The sequence below is a fragment of the Neovison vison genome, chromosome 12, assembly GCF_020171115.1.
Source record: "Neovison vison isolate M4711 chromosome 12, ASM_NN_V1, whole genome shotgun sequence".
In the NCBI taxonomy this organism is placed as follows: Eukaryota; Metazoa; Chordata; class Mammalia; order Carnivora; family Mustelidae; genus Neogale; species Neogale vison.
This window is the reverse complement of record NC_058102.1, coordinates 22760826-22770308: the sequence shown is the minus strand read 5'-3', so window position 1 is coordinate 22770308 and position 9483 is coordinate 22760826. Positions and strand designations below refer to the sequence as shown.

At 43.0% G+C, this 9483-nt stretch overlaps 1 pseudogene; it reads left to right on the top strand.

Moving 5' to 3' along the window:
• Positions 1–1006: 1006 nt before the first annotated feature.
• LOC122891964 lies at positions 1007–1576 on the top strand (annotated as a pseudogene).
• The last annotated feature ends 7907 nt before the right edge of the window (positions 1577–9483 follow it).

Genomic DNA, 9483 nt, shown 5'->3' with positions numbered 1-9483 from the left:
AGGCTCCCCATTAGAAATGGCGACATTTCTGAGACCAAAATCTTGAAGCCTTCAATTTCCCTCCCTTCCTCTCTCATACCCCACTTATGATACAAATCCTGTTGGCTCAGCCTTCAAAAGATACCCAGAATCGGACTGATTTTGCCGCTACCACCCACGTGACATCTCTGCTCCCAACGATGACTGATCCTTTTCTGGGTTATGGCAACAGCCTTGGGACTGGTTTCCTGGCTTTAACCCTTAGCCCCTCTAGTTTAGTCTCAATGCAATAGTCAAACTGATCTTTTAAAATTCTGTTTGATCGTGTCACCCTTCTGTTCAGAGCTCTTCCGTGGCTCCCCATCTCAATCAGAGTGAAACCCAAAGTCCTTCAGTGGCTTGAGGTGTCTCCCAGCCGCTACCTCAGAGACCCCGTCTCCTCTAGCTCCCTGCTTCCCTCACTCAGTTCCAACCACAATGGCCTCCTTGCAGCATCTAGAACTCGTCAAGCACACCAATCCCAGAGCATTTGCTGTTCTCTCTGCCTGAAACTCTCTGTTCCTGATACTCACGATTCATTCTCTTCCCTCCTTCATGGATGTGTAAAAAATACCACTTTACCTTTAGAACTTCCCCCATCCACGCAGGTGAAATGGCACCACGCCTACCCCTATACCCTCCATTAGGCTTACTGTGCTTTATTCTTTCTTACAGTGCTTGTCTTTCTCTGGCATAGTACCTGCTCACTTGTTTCCTTATTGTCTGTATCACTTGTCCCACATACCCAAGCTCCAAAAGGCCAAGAGTCTTTGTTACAGTCACTACTGTCTGCTGAGAACCATTTATTTCCTCCTCAGTAAATATTTGTTGAAGGAATACGAAAGTGCTCTGAAATTGTAAAGTCCTAAATACATTAGCACTTAATGGGGTAAGGCATTATTATTATTTACATATGGGCAGGCCAAAGGAGAGCCCTTTCTTAAAAACCCCCAGTTCAGGGCAGCCGGGGTCGGTGAAGGATCTCAAGATGGCTGGGCAAAAACTTGCTCTAAAAACCATTGACTGGGTAGCTTTGGGGGAGATCATACCCTGAAACCAGAAGGCCATTGCTAACTCCCTGAAATCTTGGAATGAGACACTTACCTCCAAGTTGGCTACTCTCCCTGAGAAACCCCCTGCTATCGACTGGGCTTACTACAAGGCCATGTGGCAAAGGCTGTCTTGGTAGATGACTTTGAGAAGAAGTTCAATGCCCTGAAGTTTCCTGTGCCAGAGGATAAATACACTGTTCAGGTGGACGCTGAAGAAAAAGATGTGAAAAGTTGTGCTGAGTTTTTGTCTCTCTCAAAGGCCAGGATTGTGGAATACGAAAAACAGCTGGAGAAGCTAAGGAACATAATTCCGTTTGATCAGGTGACCATTGAGGACCTGAATGAAGCCTTCCCAGAAACCAAATTAGACAAGAAGAATTATCCCTATTGGCCTCACAAGCCAATCGAAAACTTATAAACTTGCGGTGGGGAAAGAGCTCTGGCCCTCGTATCATAAATGCTGGACATTAAAAATAATGGATATGGTAAAAAAAAAAAAAAAAAAAAAAAAGTTCAGGGGTGGCTCACTGGGTTAAAGCTTCTGCCTTCAACTCCACTCATGATCCCAGGGTCCTGGTATCAAGCCTCACATGGGGCTCCCTGCTCAGCAGGGAGCCTGCTTCCCCCTCCCTCTCTCTCTGCCTGCCTCTCTGCCTACTTGTGATTTCTCTCTGTCAAATAAATAAATAAAATCTTTAAAAAAAAAAAAGTTCATTTTTCTCCTGAATGCATCCCATCCTCTTTGTTCTGTGATAAGGCGGTTCTCCCTCCACCAACTACAGATTAGATACTGACAAATGTGGTCACAATTGTGTGGTCACAATGTCAGCTGAAACTAGCGGGGTGCTAAAGAAACATCTTGGAGAACAAGCTTGGAGAAACTAACGATCAATGCTGGTGCTACTCCACCCTTATCTTTAAAAACGCGTAGAGAAATAAGCATTGAATTAAGAACCAAAAGAACTTGGGTTCATTGCCACTCTCTTCAATTCAGGGTTTCTCAAATTGAGCACTATTAACACTTTGTGCCACATAATTGCTTGATATAGGGAGCTGTTCTGTGCCTTGTAAGATATTTAGCAGGATCCCTGGCCTCTGCCTCCTAGGTTCTGGTAGGATTTCTGCCTAGTTGCAACAGAAATGTCTCCAAACATTGCTAAGTGTCTCCCAGGGCTTAAGAACTACCACTCCAAACTCCCAGCTATGAAAATTGAGTTAAATTAGTGAACCCCTGTGGGGGGTTAATTCCCTTGTTTATAAAAGAGGACCACTAATACCTATCTCACAGGGTAGCTTTGAGGATTAATAAAGAAATGATGTAAATAACAAGTACTTGGCAAATGTTACTATCTTACTTTTGTACACATTCCTTTTGACTCTTGACAAATAATAAGCTATTTATCCTGCTCTAATAAATGACTGCTTTTGGAGGCTAACGCCAGTGATGGGGATACTGCATTTCAACAATCATAAAGTTGAGTTTTTTCGTGCCTTATCAGGTCATGCCTGCAACACGCAAATTATCTCCAAATCCATTCCCGGGTTGGTTTCTCTCCTTAAAGAGCATGCCCTTTAAAGAGTGCATTTAGAGGCAGTCTGCTCACCCATGGTTAATTTTTATGGGCTGTTTATCTACAGCAGGATTTACTTGAGTCTATCTTGGTAAATGAAATGAAGCCTGGGTGTGCTTTCATGAGGATGTGAGGTGAGGCTAGGGAGAGCAGAGAAAAGTCTTAGGCTAGTTTTGGAAATGTCATTTCAGAATCACTTAAATTGGAAAAGTTCTAGACAGTTCTAAAAGAAGAGCTCAATAAACAACCCCATCACAACAAATAAGACAGAAAACCCACGTCTGCACTTTGGAAGCAGAGAACAGTGCAGCCTTTGGTGCAGATTCTACCTTGGAAACTATTAATAACCTGCTCTGCCAATATTTCATTCTCCTCAAGGACCAGACAAATAAACTGTACAGTAGACTATATCCATTGTGATGTTAATGTACGACCTTCTCTGGTGAAAATATTTAAATGAATGGTAGGAATCTAGAAGGGATGGATAGAAGCATCCTCATTTTACAAATGGAAGGTTTTCTAAGGTTTAATAGCCTATACAAGGTCACACAGAGATTAACTGATTTACCTAAGACTCATACTCAAGTCAGCTACCTTTAGATGCCAGCTCTTTTCACTAAACTGCACTCAAATACCTTAACGTCCTTGGCGTTCATTACCTGCCCTCCATGATTTCAGCCACTATTCCATAGAAAGCAATGGCAAAAGTATAATTGGGTTTTAAGGCGATTAACATATTTACAAAGGACAAAATCCAAAAAGTTGAGAAAAGGAGTTGGGTTAATGACAGGTAAGACTAATCAGCCCCTCTCTGAACAACTGTTGGTGAAAACACCCCAGAAACAGCTTCTGCATCTGAACAGTCAGAGTGATTACATTGAGAATGCTTACATTTATTGAACCTTAGCCCATCAGTTGGGCTGAATGCCATGAATACCACCTCCAACCAAGGATGATATTGTACATACACCTAGTACAGCAAAGAGACCACCCAATGAGGACAGACACAACCCCAGGGACCTCTTGCTGTACTAGCCCCTCTTTAGTTGGTTGGTCGTGGGGCCATCTAGCAGGGGGAGCTCTTGGGGGTACAGATGCTCAGAGAAGTTTGCAATGACTATTTATCCACTACAATAAGAAATGTTCAGTGTTCTAATGATTTGCCAGCTGTTCTGGTACATCCGGCCCCACTCCACACTTCCTAGATATGTGACCTTACACAAATTACTAAACCCTTCCCAGACTTCATTTTGTTTGTTTGTAAAGCAAAGGTGATGATTACAGTGCTTACCACCCAGAACTGTTGTGAGGATTAAATGAGATGCAAGTGAAGTACTATGGACCACTCCAGACCCATACTGATATCCATTAACTATAAGCACTCATTATTATCAAAGGAAAAACTTGAAATATGCAACATATCAATTAGTTTTGGCAAAAATGAACCTGGGCCGCCTGGACTGGCTCAGTCTGTTCAGTATCTGCCTTCAGCTCAGGTCGCAATCCCAGGGTCCTGGGATTGAGCCCTGCATTGGGCTCCTTACTCAGCAGGGGGTCTGCTCCTCCCTCTGTGCTCTCTTTCTCTCTTTCTCTCTCTGTTCTCATGGTCACTCTCCCTCTCTCTCTCTCTCAAATAAATAAAATCTTAAAAAAAAAAATGAAACTGAGTCTCCTATATTAGGTGTGACTATTTCCTAAAGCCAGACAAACATGCGATAGTGGGCTCTCACTGACTCACATCTTCCAACCCTGGTAACTGAATCAGTTTGATTCCCTCTTGGTTCTATTCCTGGCACTGGTACTAATTGTTTCCCCAAATACTCCAAAGAGCATGACCTCTCTGTCAACAAGGTGTCTTATGGAGTCATTCATGATTCATTCTGTTTCTATCAGTGGCTGAAGGGGACTCTTGCATCTCAAGTTTCCAACTGTGAAGCCTGAATTTTCCCAACAGCTAAATATGGAGTCTTATGCACCAGCCTTAATGGTTATGTTTCCTATGCCTCAGTGCCAATCATTAGTTCCCTGACTGCTGATCCCCGGCTCTCCCAATGCTCATTGCCAGCTGGATCAGAACTCAGCATCTTCAAGGCATCTGGGTGGCTCAGTCGGTTGGGTGTCTGCCTTCGGCTCAGGTCATGATTTCAGGATCCTGGGATTGAGCCCCACATCGAGCTCTCTGCTCAGCGGGAAGTCTGCTTTGCCCTCCTGCTCTCTCTCTCTCTCTCTCTCTCTCTCTCTCAAATGAATAAATAAAAATTTAAAAAAAGAAAAAAAGGAATTCAGCATCTGCAAAGCTGAGTGAGTCCCAAGCCAAAGTATCTTCCAGACCTTGGGTCTTCAGTAGCCCCTGGATTAAAAGGTTCATGTGGCTTCTTGTTGCTGGATCTTCCAAGCATTCTTATGTGCCAGACTTCAATGTTCTCCTGTATTTGGACCCTGTCTTTGGCTTACCCAGACACCAGGCAGTAAAGCACCATGGTGGTTATGAACACAGTGCTGGGGATTCGTAAAGGAAGAATTTGAATTACCCCAGGTTCACCATTGTCTTAAGCAATTGTTTATCCTCCCCAAGCCAAACTTAAAATGGGAAGAAAATGCATACCTCCCAGAGCTGTTGTAAGCATTAAAAGAAATAAATTGTTTCTAGAGCTAGCATATAGAAGCATTCGCATTGAGAGTCCCATTTTTGACAGAAAGTAGTACTCGCCCCTCCCCACCGCAACTTAATGTCTGGCCATTCTCTACCTCTTTAAATGAGCTCTTTAACAAAACTACTTAGAAACTATTCAAAAGCCTAGAAAGCTATTTAAACCAATAGCTTCAGGTCTCTCCTTCAAAATAATCAAAAATCAAATGGGGACATACACGGTTGTTTCCCATTTGTTTACAACTTCATTCCCTCAAAAGAGCACTGAGCCATGTGAACAAGACAGACCTGCTCCATAACCTCGTGGAGATCACAGTCCTCCAGAATTAAGAGACCTTCTTTTGTGGAACGCACCTTACTACTCCGTGCCTAGCGCAGCACTGGCTTGGGAAATAATTCTTTTGCTAGTCCTTTTCCACATTTTCCAGCATTTTAAATGGGAGGATGTTGCTCTTAAAACTTAAAAATTCAGTAAAATTGAAAGCCCTTGCCAACTCTCTGGGACATGCATGAAAACAATCTGTCAGACCACCTTACGAGGTGGGGAAGTCCTGACCGTCTCCTTGCAGAAGCCTTGTGTTTCTCCCAGGTAAACTCCTGGGCTAACAGTCTCTGCTGGCTCTTCGTCTGCTGCCTGACATCTAGTCTCTTCCCTCTGGGCACTGTGCCACTTTTCTAGGCCTGAACCACCCAGTATCCCCAAATAAGTAGTGTTTAAAAGCCAACCAATTTCCTCTAGAAATTTAGAACAGACACCAGTTACTTCATCTGGATTCCTTCAACAAGAAAAAACTCCAATCGCTACAGTCAGTCTCTTAGAAAAGCCAAGAAACTTCTCTCTTTAGGAGTTGCAACGTATGACGCCACTCCATTTTAAAGGGTCTTAGATAAGTCTTCAATTTTGTGAAGTTTAGAGATTAATAATACCTTAGCAGGGAAAATGCTGAAAGGTAGGCAGGTCTTGTCACAGTGAGAGAAAAGATTCTTTCCTGCTTTGCTGTGATTAGCTACATAAATTGTAGTGCGAGTTCCAGAGCTAAATGAATTAGTATGCATCCCACTCAGACTTCTTTATTTGTTGAAGTAAAATGCTTATAATCTTTGCTTGGGGGAGAAAGAGAGGGTATGTCATTGAGTGAATATGAATTAATCAGTACTTTATGGACAGAACCCATAATTTTAAAGCAGTGAAAAAAGGCGAGGCATTTATCAGGGTTCCACTCAGCAATCTCCCCCTGTCATTGCTAATAAATCTTTTATGAAATGGAGTTTTGCAATCTTTGCAGGAACCGTCCCTTCCCCCCTACCCCACCACCTTTCCTTGGAAGAAAAAAAAACCCTTAGCATTCATCTTTAATATTTTCTCCTCCCTCCCTTCCCTATTTGAATTTCCTGTACTCAGAAAACAGCAGAAGCTCTTTATTTTTAAAGCTTTCCCTCCAAATTTATAAGTTTAAGACTTCCTTCTTAAGAAGAAGTAGTTTATACAGACTTTCCCCCAAGACACTGGAGGGAAAAAAAGCTTAGTTTTAGGTGAGGAACACAATATTTTAGTAAGTACAATAATCTGGGTCTGCTAAACAATTAATATTTATAGATGGAATGATAACAGTCCACAACAAACTAAAGGAGTTTGGAGATTGATAAGAGGATAATTATACAACATGCCAGTTCTAACGCTTGATAATTTTCCTATCACTACTCAGAGAAGCAAGATTCTGCCAAATTATAAACAGCCTGCCAATAACCTCACGATGCCCTGATTTAATTAGGATTTTATGCTCCTACTTGAAGGTTAGGGTCATTAGCTATGAAATACGCCACTGGATGTCTGGATTAAGATTTAAAGGAAACCCTAAATATGGAGTGGCATGCAGCCAGTTTCTAGCCATTTAAACTGGGCAAACGGACCTGTGATCATTCTCCCCGAGGTTGGTAACTTTTTATTTTTAGCCACAAATCCACAGGCCCTCTCTCTCGGTTAGGGACGGTGCCTGATGGCCAGTCGGAAGCTTAAAAAGGTACACGACTGAGAAACAAGTGGTTACGAGGCAGTAATGAAGGGGTTGGCGGGAGGAGGGTAGGATCCCCGTAATGATTTTGCCATTAAGCTTGCGTTCCATTTTACAGCTTGGATTTATTTATAACAACAGGTGGTGGTATTTGTGGGGAATTGCTTGTTTTTTCACTTGAGAAGGGCAGCTCCATACATCTGCTAGAAGGCGAAACAAAACCTTTTCCAAACACCGTTTCCTAGCTTTCTGCATCACCATTAGGAAGGAAGAATTTGTAGCAAAAGGCCACCCTGCCATTATTTCTTCCTGATGACACTCATTTAGCAGCCATTAAAATGCAAATAGAAGTATGATTTTTAGATCACAAAATTAACATTAACGGTTGGATGATTGATTAAAGGTCATGGCGACGGTATAACTTAATTTCTTAGATAATTGTGTTCGGTTTTCTGCAGACTGTTTGGGTTTCTGAATTAATTTTATCTGTTGTTGAACACTGACAGGTGCAGTAATTGGCAGAGGCTCCTTTGGGCTCACTGCTTCCCAGGAACCGCACCCCCTTCTCTTCTTCTAAGGCACCACCTAAAACGGGGAAGAGAAGACCAAACCAGCCGGGACAAAGCAGACTGACGAGTCTGGACGAGGTCACTGGAGGGGTTACTGCAGAGCTGCAAAGCACCAAATAGAATTCCATCCCATAGCTAACGAGTTTTCCCCTTAAGAACTTCCTGCATCAGGCTCACAGTGGTAGAAAATGACCCTTGGCTGTCCCCCGGGGCTCAGGCTAGCCTGCTCGGATCCCCGGCCGCAGGATCCCATCTCAGACCTGTTTTTCTTTAATGGAGGCAATAAGCCACGGATAGAGGTAATAATAACACCACCAGGTTTTTGTGTCACTTCTGTATGTGAGAGTACAGGCAGTGACCCAGTAAACTGAGAGGGGAAGTGGCCAGAGATTGGGTCCACCTGCTCTGCTTCTCAAATGTCAAAAAAATAAAATATATATATACATGGTGCTTACCTGGCAGGCTAAATACCTTTGTTAATCCCAATAAATATGGAGCTCTGTAAAAATCGGGAAATTTCACAAGAAAACCATTGTAGCACTAAGAGAATTAAGTTAAACTGCATTATTATTAGTAGTACTACTATTATATTACTATTACTACTGCCCTTGTATCTCAATTTCTCCTGGAGGTTTCAAAGGACTTGGTTTCATCTTGAAGGATGGACTGTATTTTGCAAACTTCTGTCCATCCATTTCTGGATTCTGGCTCAAATCTTTTCATTCTTGTGAGTTCTTGTGAGTTCTTAGACTGAGTCTGCACAGACAGCTCCCTACTGACCAGTCCGACCGTCTGAGAGCTAACAGTCTAGCAGAGAGACCTCTGAACAGGAAGCAATTAAAGAATAATGCAAAGTTCTACATAAAAAAGTCACCAGACATAAGGTGACAACCATGTCTCATTGAGCTTTAATTCAATACAAGCATTCATTCAGCAAATATATCCTGAGCCCCTACTATATGCCAGGTTCTGTTCCAGAGCCTGGGGATACTCTAATAAACTGAACAGACAATCCCTTCAGAATGTAACATAGCCTCTGACAAAGTACAAGAAAGGGAAAACAAGCAAGGGACAGCAATTAAAAGTGGGCTAAGGGCTACAGATGGAAAGGCAAGAGTAAAGAAACACTAAGAGAACTTACAGCAGACTTTGTTTCCCCAGAAACATTCACAGGGCATAATGGGTCTGAAATCCATGCTTATTAAAGTCCATCTCTTTATTAAGGAGTCAATAAGAGAAGACAAGGGTAAAACTCTGGGAGTCATGGAAAGGGACTTGTAGTCTGCCACACTGGCTACTGTCGCCCTTCCCCTACCCCAGGGCCTTCACACAGGCTGCTGAAGTACACACCCAGTGTACTTCAGACCTCAGCTCAAAAACCAGGCCCACAGGGAAAACATCCCTGGCATCCCTCTCCCTTCCCACCCCCAACCCCAAAATAGGTCCAGGGCCTAGGTAGAGAGGTCCCATCAGACATCCAGATGCAGGCTCCTATGGTCTCCAGCACTCCGACACCCTGCCTGCATGGCCCCCTACACACAATTTACACTCGGGTGAATGATTACACGGTGAACATCTCCTCCCCACTCTGAACTCTAGGCTCCAGGAGGC